The sequence below is a fragment of the Megalobrama amblycephala genome, linkage group LG1 (genome assembly GCF_018812025.1).
Source record: "Megalobrama amblycephala isolate DHTTF-2021 linkage group LG1, ASM1881202v1, whole genome shotgun sequence".
Lineage (NCBI taxonomy): Eukaryota > Metazoa > Chordata > Actinopteri > Cypriniformes > Xenocyprididae > Megalobrama > Megalobrama amblycephala.
Genome location: NC_063044.1, coordinates 2,107,886 through 2,117,648, shown reverse-complemented (window position 1 = coordinate 2,117,648; position 9,763 = coordinate 2,107,886). Strand labels below are relative to the sequence as shown.

Genomic DNA, 9,763 nt, shown 5'->3' with positions numbered 1-9,763 from the left:
GAATTCACCAGCAGTTTTGTAGTGAAAGAATGACACCTCTCTCATTTGAGATGCCTCGTTTGTTTTCACTTTACGTAGCATAAACCTCGCTCCAGACCAAAACCTCAGCTTCATTTATATGTATTAGGGTTAGTCAATACTAGGTGTAAAGAATCACTAAGTAATTACTGTAATTTAATTACATTTCCCTTTAAAAAGTAAAGTGATAGATTACTCTTAATTTTTCTGTATTACAGAATATTCCGTAATTGTATGCAGTTAGGCTACTTCTGATGTAATTGCATTAAATACTGTATACTAGTCTATCAAAATGTAACGTCTAGTGTTAAAATGTATTTTTTAATGTAACTTTCTCCCTTTGAATACTTTGGTCAGTTTAAGAATTTATGCAATTTTATATTATTTACTTGACAGAACTAAAAGAGCAGTTTCATGTCTACTCTTGTATTGTTCAACTTGTCGAAGACTATAGGATTTAAGCCCTATTCGGACGGGATTAGTTTTACATGGGGATGTGTAAAGTAATTTTACCTCAGGACCTCTAATATTACTAGGCCAATTCGCACGGGACAAGACATCTCAGTAAAACTACCAGAAGTGGGAGGGGTAACTCGATTTACTCACCGCCGTCACCTCCCTGTCGTCATGTGGATATACGTTGCTTCCTGATACCGTGTACGCAAACGCATATAATCTAAATATATAAACTATATATAACGTTGGGTCCGGTCAAACGATTTATTAATTAAATTCTGATTGAATTATGATGTAATATGCACATTAGTTTTGTGCCTCTGACAATTGCTTCGATCTTCTTGTATTTGCTCTGAATGGTATGTGGAAAATACTTGAGGATTGCCACAGACTTCCAACACCACCTTCCACCAACACCACAGTTCCACCACCTACAACACAAATGAATGTTTCTTCTAAGTGCTTCCATGCTTGAAAAAATGCGCAGAAAACTAGGCTACTTTTAAACAGGAAATGATGAAATTTTACATATTTACAGTGGTTCTATTCGAACGGGATTAGTATTACCTGAGGTCATTTTTCCGGACCTTTTTACAGAAGGTAAAAGTCGCCGTAATCTTTACTGACATTGTCCGTAATGATTACTGAGATGGCACATTCGGACGGGACTAAAATCACCGAGAAGCTCTGGCAATGATTACTTTACCCCCACCTCCCCATGTAAAACTAATCCCGTCCGAATAGGGCTTTAGAAATAAGTAGGCTACTTATTACTAAGTAATGCAACACTTTTTAGAGAGCGTAATTAACTGTTTAAGATGTAATTAGTAGCTATTAATTACTTTTTAAAGTAACATACCCAGCACTGGTCATTTTGTACGTCCTTTAGTGGAGTAGCAGCCTATCGTATCAAATTAATGGAAGTATAGGCTAATTCCTTTATTCCTATAACATTATGAAGGACTGAGAATAACAGGGAGACGTTGGAGATCACTGACGTACATTAGGGTCCTTTTGCAAAACGAGAACGGACAGTGAACTGAAGTGAGTGAGAGTCTTATGTAGAGCTGTGGTGATGAGGAGATGACCTGCAGGTGTGGGTGATGGCTGAGTGGTGGAGTGCAGGTGTGAACCAGAGAGGATCATGGGAAATGGAGTCCGGGAATGATTGTAACTGTGACAGAGGTATGCTTTTCCCCCCTCAACAATGTTTAACTTAATCAAGTAGTTATTTCAATAACGCAACAACATATTTGCTTTTAGTCACATTAATGATGTTTTACTTTTCTGGACCTTGATTGAAGGTAATTACGTTGCTTTCTATTGGGGATAAAAAACAACAACTTGGATTTCATCAAAAATATCTTAATTTGTGTTCTGAAGATGAACAAAGGTCTTACGGGTGTGGAACGACATGAGGGTGAGTAATAAATGACAGAAATTTAATTTTTGGGTGAACTAACCCTTTAAATTAGTGTTGCTGTTATGACAAGAAAAAAAGAAACTTCTTACAAATTTATTTTTCATTTCATTTTATTCAGTTTGGAAAGAAAATATGTTCTCAGCAGTTTCAACAACCATTGAACAAAGGCAGAAGTAAGCTGTTGACCTAACTGAAACACTGTCCTCCGGTTTCAAAGACAAGGCTAGTCCTAGACTAAAATGCATGTTTGAGCTGTTTTAACTGAAAGTAACTTGTACTGACAAATCTTAAATTATGTCAGTGCCATTGTTTTGTCTCAAGATGCACACCAGTAATGTTGTTTTAGTAAACGTTTTTAAAAAAGTACTTGAACTAAGGCCTAATCCTGGCTTAGGCTAAGCCTATGAAACCGGGCCTTCGTGTCATGGTTTAGCTCTGCTGTGTTTAGTCTAGTTTTCATTGTGTTCATGTCTTGTTTGCGTCTTATTAGTTTTCATTGGTTTCAGCTCATATTTGCCTGTGATCCCGTTAATTTGACCCAGTTTCCCAGTGTGTCTGACTGTTGTATTCCTGTCACCTGTTGTTCTGCAATTAGTCTTGTCAGATGTGTCTCTTTTCCCTGATCAGTTAACTGTGTATTTATCCCTGAGTTTTGTCCTGTTCAGTGGTCTTTTATTTGTTACGCATTGTTGTTCTGTTCCATTTATCCTGTAATCTGGAGTTCTGTTTATTAAATACCTACTGCTGCATCTAAATCCAGTCTCTCCTTGTTTGCAACTACATTGTTGCATTAACCACAAATCAAACCACAATTCACCATGATTATATATCTGTCTGTCACTGGCTCTAATATACATTCATTTTTGGAAGTTTTGGAAATCTCATTTCATACAATTTTAACATACAAAACAATGGAAAAAAGTTCTTACAAAATTTGTGCACAGTAACATTAGATAGACATAGACATAAAACAAAAGAAAACCAATACAAATATATGTCTTAAGGCACATTTTTAACATTGGTAACAAGGTAATGGCCAGATTTTTAAAATGCACATTGGTGGGGCCTTTAACAAATCCAGTATAGGGCTAAAAAAAGACAATCTATTTTCTCATGCAATTGGAAAAAAGTTTAGACATTAATTTCATCAAGTTTGAATACTCAGGAAGTTACAGTTGAGTAATATCAGAATAACAGTGCTGTTTTTTCTTTTCTTCTTTAATTGAGCCCAAGGAACTTAGGAAAAAAAAAAAAAAAAGGAACTTAGGAAAATATGTGACCCTGGACCACAAAGGTCATAAGTCATACGGGATAATTGTAGCAATAGCCAACAATACATTGTTTAATTTAAAATGATTGATTTTTCTTTATGCCAAAAATAATTAGGATATTAAGTAAAGATCATGTTCCATGAAGATATTTTGTACATTTCCTACATCAAAAAAGTATTTTTAAGGACTTCATTTGGACAACTTTAAAGGCGATTTTCTCAATATTTTTTTTTTTTTTTTTTTTTTTGCACCCTCATATTTTAGATTTTCAAATAGTTGTATCTTGACCACATAAATTGACCCTTATGGCTGGTCTTGTTGTCCTGGGTCACATATTGTAATGCAATACTGGACTCGGTTTTCCATTTCCAGTGAAATGAATGAACCAGAGGTCTGGATCTTTTGGGAAGGTCTTTTCCAGGAGAGCTGCTCCAGAAAGTGAAAACAGGAGCTCCTAATGCATGCACAGGTAGAGACAGAGGGGGCGAGCACATGAGCAACAACCCAATGAACCATAATAACTTATGAAGCAATAATCATGTATTCACCCACCTTACTAAACTCCATCATCTTCTTCTCAGTTTTAAAACCATGGACGGGCAGAGCTAGGGACATCGTTGATTATGGGAATTAGTTATGTTTCTTCCTCTGACAGTTTTATTTCTGGTAAGAAATCACATACAGAAATTATTATGGCCAATGGTGTTTATTAAAGCTTTAGAGGAATATGAACAAACATTGCAATTTAACTGATCTATAAAGCATTATATATAAGTTAGAATGTAATATTGAAATGATATTTTGGAAACTCTTTAGATACATACCAGAGTCATCAGTGTCACAGCAGTACAGGAGTCTCCAGACTCTTATTAGAGGCCTCCAGAGACATTCAAGTATGGTACCTGTGGTAAGAATTTTTGGTAACACTTTATTTTACAGTGTCATTGTTACACGTTACATGTTACTGTAGTAATAACTATAAATTATGCATAATTACATGCAATATAGTAAGTACATGTAGTTAATTATTATTATTCAGTACAAATGTATAATTACACTGTAACACAGACACCTTAAAATAAAGTGTAACCGAATTTTTTATATATATATCCGTTGCCTCCAAAATTGGCAAAACAAAGAATAAAGAGGCTGCTGTGGTTGCCAAAACTTTAATGTAAAAAATAAGGCAACACTTTAGTAGCTACTAAACATGATAATTTACTGAAAGACATCCACCATAAAAACACCATCATGGAAACAAACACGACTCTAAAATAAGGCAACAAACATAATTGTAAATTATAAGATAACACGTTATTTTTTCCTTAAAAAATGTATATGTATTGAAGGTTGTGTTTGTGCACTTTTTAGTAATATGTAATGCATGAAATTGAAAAAGTAATTGAAAATATTTAAACATCTAAATTCAAACTCACTGACGGCACTTTGTTCATTGTTGTCGTGAACGTTTGCCTGTGTAACAGATTCAGCCTGCCACCTTCAACTTGACAATAGAGCCAGAATGACACATCTGGGGTGTGGGCTGGAGTACGAGGCTACTTTTTTATGAATGTCAGTGGAGGATGCTTCAGTAAGCAGACTTTTAGAGGAGGAAGCATCTGATCACTTTATAAATTGTGAGCCTGTCCGCGAATCTTCAACGTGTTTATCATTAAACATTCATTATGGAGTTCCTGGAAATAACAAAATTAATGCTGTTTTATATGAGAAATCACTGAGATTGAAGATTTAATGTTGACAATTTTCATGTTTTTTTTTTCTTTTTTATAATAATGTTCATATATCTATATACTTCATTTTATACTTTATACTAATTTGTTCATTGTTCATGTAATTACCAATGCTTTGAGAGAGAGAGAGAGAGAGAGTTGTAGCCTACACTGAAAAAAATTATTTTTTTATGCTGTTCACTTTATTTAAACAACTTATTTTGATTCAACACCATTGTATCAAGTTTCTGGTTCAAATTCAATTGCTTCATGTTAAATTAAGTTGAAAAACAATTACTTTTTGACTTAACGATGTTTTTATATTAAAATAATATGTTTCAATCAAGTAAACCCAACCAGAACTCAATCAAATAGGATTTTCACTTCCCATCATGCTTTGCAAAGGGGCTGATTTGGGAGAGTAAATGTTGAAATAAAGTGTTATTTTAAGCAGTTTTTAGGAAGATGAGAAAATGGAAAGACTTTTTAATGTTTACTGTTCTATTATGTTGGTATTTAAACGTTTCTGTTAATTAATAGTTTTAGGGTTACCATTGTGGTGAACTGTTGCACTTGTGCTTGGGTTGAGGACCTGCTAACAAACTTTCAAATTACTTTAATAAGACAGTAATCACTGTGGTAGTGCTCTGGGTTGCATTTCCCAAAAGCATTGTAAACCTATGTTGATTGTAAAACCATTACCACCAATGGACTTATGATCAATTTTGGCTTTACAATGTTTTTGGTTAAAGCAATTTAGGATGAATCCAGTATCACATCAAGATTTCTAACACAGAACATCACAAAAGTTATGTAAATCACAAAATTAAACAAGAAGAATTAATTGTAATCAATGTAATGAAAACAATTCATTATTTATTTATTGCTTTTTTAAATTTTATTTTAAATGAACACAATTGATTCTAGTTAATTTAACATGGTTGATTCTATTGGATTTTACTTGTCTCAATCATGTGGAACCACTGTCCATGATTGAATTGAGTAAGTTGGACATAACTATTTTACATAGATTCTTCCTTAGTCAGTTGTTTTGTCACAACTCAAGGATTTTGCATAGAATAAAAATAAACCTTTAATGTTAATAAAAAACTAAGTTGGTTGTGTGGAAACACTGTCCATAAAGTGTCATTTTTTTTGAGTGTATGGTAAAAAGGTTTTAATTTATTAACACTCAAAAGCTATTCTTTGAATTAATGTAATTAAATCATGGAAAGGATTTACGCGTGATTAAATGGCTTTCTTTCAGCATTAAGCACTTTTGTTAGGCTAACTTAAATTGCATAGATTGGATCAATTTAAGTAAATGAGTTGGTCCAAAACATTGCAAATTAGTTGGGCTGACACTATTAAATTAAGCTGTGCCCAACCATAGTAAATAAGTTGAATCAACCTTAATAAATTAAGTTGACCCAACGTAAGTACATTAAATTGGAATAACAGAATTGCATAATGCTGAAATAAAGCAACTTAATCATGTGGAAATCCTTTCCATGATTTTTTTTTATGTTCGTTCAAAGAGTTATTTTTTTTTAGTGTATCTGGGTGTATGCAGCTCTCAACAATGTTCAGCTCTAGCGTCAAGCAACGTTTTACAATTTGTATAACAGCGAGGTTACTGAGAAATGTCATGTTAGCTTTTCAGTCGTTTAACTATTAATAATAACTGATACGTTTTATGCACGTGCATGTCTGCTCATGTGCACTGAAACGAGCGTGCTCTAAAAGGTAATCAAGTAGGGATCTCCTAGTATCTCCTAATGAGCATTAGCCTATAGATGGTGAGGACACGCAAAATGTCTTCACATGTCATGATATTTCTATATAAAGATATTTATCCCTCACAAGACTGTAGCTACTTACTTTTTTTACTTAAGAAAACTAACTAAAAGATCTAATCAAAACTATTTCAAAAACTATCTCGAAAACGTCAACGCAAATCGGTTACCGGTATAACATCCATTCCAGTTGCATTATCTGACATATAGTTATCTATTAACTCCAAAATAGTTATTTATAAAGTTTTAGGGAATGTAAAGCAGGACAGAAAATATCAAGTGTCACCATACCCATATCATGACAAGAGTTACAAAGATGCTGCAATTAAAGTACAAAATTCTCACCTCCGTTATTGAGTTCCATCAGTCACTGTCTTTGATAAAGTATTTTTAAATGTGACACGCTGCTGCGAATATCCCGCCTTATAGTGCCATACAATATTTTAATATGCTTGATTAGTGTTGACAGAAAAGGAGGAGCTGGCGTGTGAAACGTTCTGCTATTGGTGGCCGAAGACTACAGTGAACCAATGAAGACTACTGCGGCACTTTAATGTAGCAGCCTACAGGATGTTGCGCAGCAACAGTGGCTCTTCAGAAAAGCCCTCGCAGTTTCGCTCGCAGAAGAAAGAATATGTAAACAGGAAACTAATAACGTCATTACACTCTCCTCGTGGTTATGAAGGAGAGGTGACAAAATTTTTTTATGTGGTTATGAAGGAGAGGTGACAAAAAAATTTAATGTGGTAATGAAGGAGAGGTGACAACAAAAATGTAATGTGGTAATGAAGGAGAGGTGACAAAAAAAATTAATGTGGTAATGAAGGAGAAGTGACAACAAAAAATTAATGTGGTAATGAAGGAGATGTGACAAAAAAATGTAATGTGGTAATGAAGGAGAAGTGACAACAAAAATTTAATGTGGTTATGAAGGAGAGGTGACAACAAAAATGTAATGTGGTAATGAAGGAGAGGTGACAAAAAAATTTAATGTGGTAATGAAGGAGAAGTGACAACAAAAATTTAATGTGGTTATGAAGGAGAGGTGACAAAAAAATGAACCCTCGTATTACCCTCAAAAACCAGGTACGCCAGTTAACCAGTGGCGTACCTGGTTTTCAGCAATTAAAAACCTCCAGAATATAATTTTATTTTCCTAGTTGTATCAGGTACTTTATGTTTCTTCATTGACTACTCAAATAGCTCTTTAAATAAAACAACACCCCCCAACCTATTGCTCGTCTATGGAAAAATGGCTTATTAATATATTAATGGCTTTATTATATTATATTATATACTATATATTATAATTCCCCCCTCCCCCTACACTATTATGATGTAATACTTCAGGTATGGTTATGATAGGTTAGGGCCCCGAAGCAGATGAAAGTTGTTTGAACATTATAAAATTGCATTTTATAATGACCTAAGTATAATATAATATAATATAATATAATGTATTTGCTATCAAGGGTAATAACATGCAGTATGTTTGAGGTCAATTTGACACTCCCTTGGGACCGCCCCACTCATGGGTGGTCTCAGGATGCTTCACTGTTGGCATGACACAGGACTCATCATGGTAGCATTCACCTTTTATTTCCCTGGACTATTCATTTTCCAGATTTCTCAAACAGTCGGATGGGGGCTTCATCAGAAAAAATAACTTCTTTCAGTCTTCTGCTGTCCAATCCTTGCTGTACTTGCAGAATTCTAGTCTGTCCTTGATGTTTTTCTTGGAGAAAAGTGGCTTCTTTGCTGCCCTTCTTCACCAAGCCACTGTCCAAAAGTCTTGACCTCACTGTGCCTACAGATGCACACCTGCTGCCAATATTGAGCTCTGCACATGGTTCAGGATTGACTCTTCATGAGGTGACTGTCCTGCACTTGCTGGACACTCTGGGATGTTCTGAAGGCTTCTTCATTGCAGTTGAATTTCTCAACTTGAAGTTCTTGATGATCCAGTAAATGGTTCTTTCAGATGCTTTGCATCAAATGGCCTCACATGCAAAGAAATTGCTGCAAAGCGATGATGGGAACATGTCTTTCTTTAGAGGTAACCATTGAAGACGCAAGAACACAATGACTGGAAGCACTTTTTCCTCCTGACTAGAACTTGTTTGCACTTTCCCATGTGTTGATGTGCTTAGTGAAATTATTCTTGATGATCACTTTTTACCTCAAACAGGTCCTTTTTGTTTGTTTGTTTGTTTGTTTGTTTGTTTTTGCCAATGAAGCGTTTTGTAAATACTGTACTGTATGTAAAATGCATCTGATCAACACCACAACTAAAGCAACAAACTTTTAACAGGCAGTTCATCTAATGAGGGTTTCTGAGACTTTTTTGAATTTTTGAAAGGTAATGCACCCCCTTGTGGTTGAGAGACAACATAAGAGAAAACACTAAGAATCTCATTCTGAGCAGGATGTCTCAAAATTAGGATTCTCCTCATCTATGTTTTCATTAAAATTATGACGACCCCCCCACCCCGACCCCCCCGATGACAGTGTTTCCTCGCAATACTTCAGGTATGGTTATGATAGGTTAGGGCCCTAAAGCAGATGAAAATTGTTTGTAGATGATAAAATTACATTTTATAATGACCTCAGTATTATCCAAAACAAATATGTGTAAAATATTTATATTTCTAATATGTTTTATACAGATAAATGAGCCTGGGGTCAAATTGACCCCAAGGATCATCGATGTGTATAGGACTGTGTACAGGACACTGAAAATATGTCATCGTGAAAAATTTATGTTTACCTAGTTGTCCCCATTAAATGACGAAAAGTCATCAAATATGAAGCAAAAAAAAAGATGTCAACCATATTTTTAGAGGCGTTAAACACTGCGTGGGGTCAAATAGACCCTGAAGGAGAGGTGACAAAAAATTTAATGTGGTTATGATAGTTGACAAAATAGTATCGTTAGTATTATACAAGCTGTGTTTGGAATAAATATCACACTAGCAAACGTTGAAATAACATCAACAAACAGCGGATGTGTCTGCATCTCTAACACAGCGCTCAGAAACAATCTCTCGCGCATATGAAATGTCATCCATC

The 9,763-nt window shown here is 34.8% G+C and overlaps 1 long non-coding RNA gene across 1 annotated transcript; it reads right to left on the bottom strand.

The window, feature by feature from the left end:
* Nucleotides 1-3,480: 3,480 nt before the first annotated feature.
* Nucleotides 3,481-7,669, bottom strand: LOC125249309. Its single transcript, XR_007180534.1, has 4 exons — nt 7,040-7,669; nt 3,993-4,070; nt 3,721-3,831; nt 3,481-3,622 (listed from the first exon to the last, which is right to left on the bottom strand). It is a non-coding gene; the product is annotated as an uncharacterized LOC125249309 (long non-coding RNA).
* Nucleotides 7,670-9,763: the final 2,094 nt, after the last annotated feature.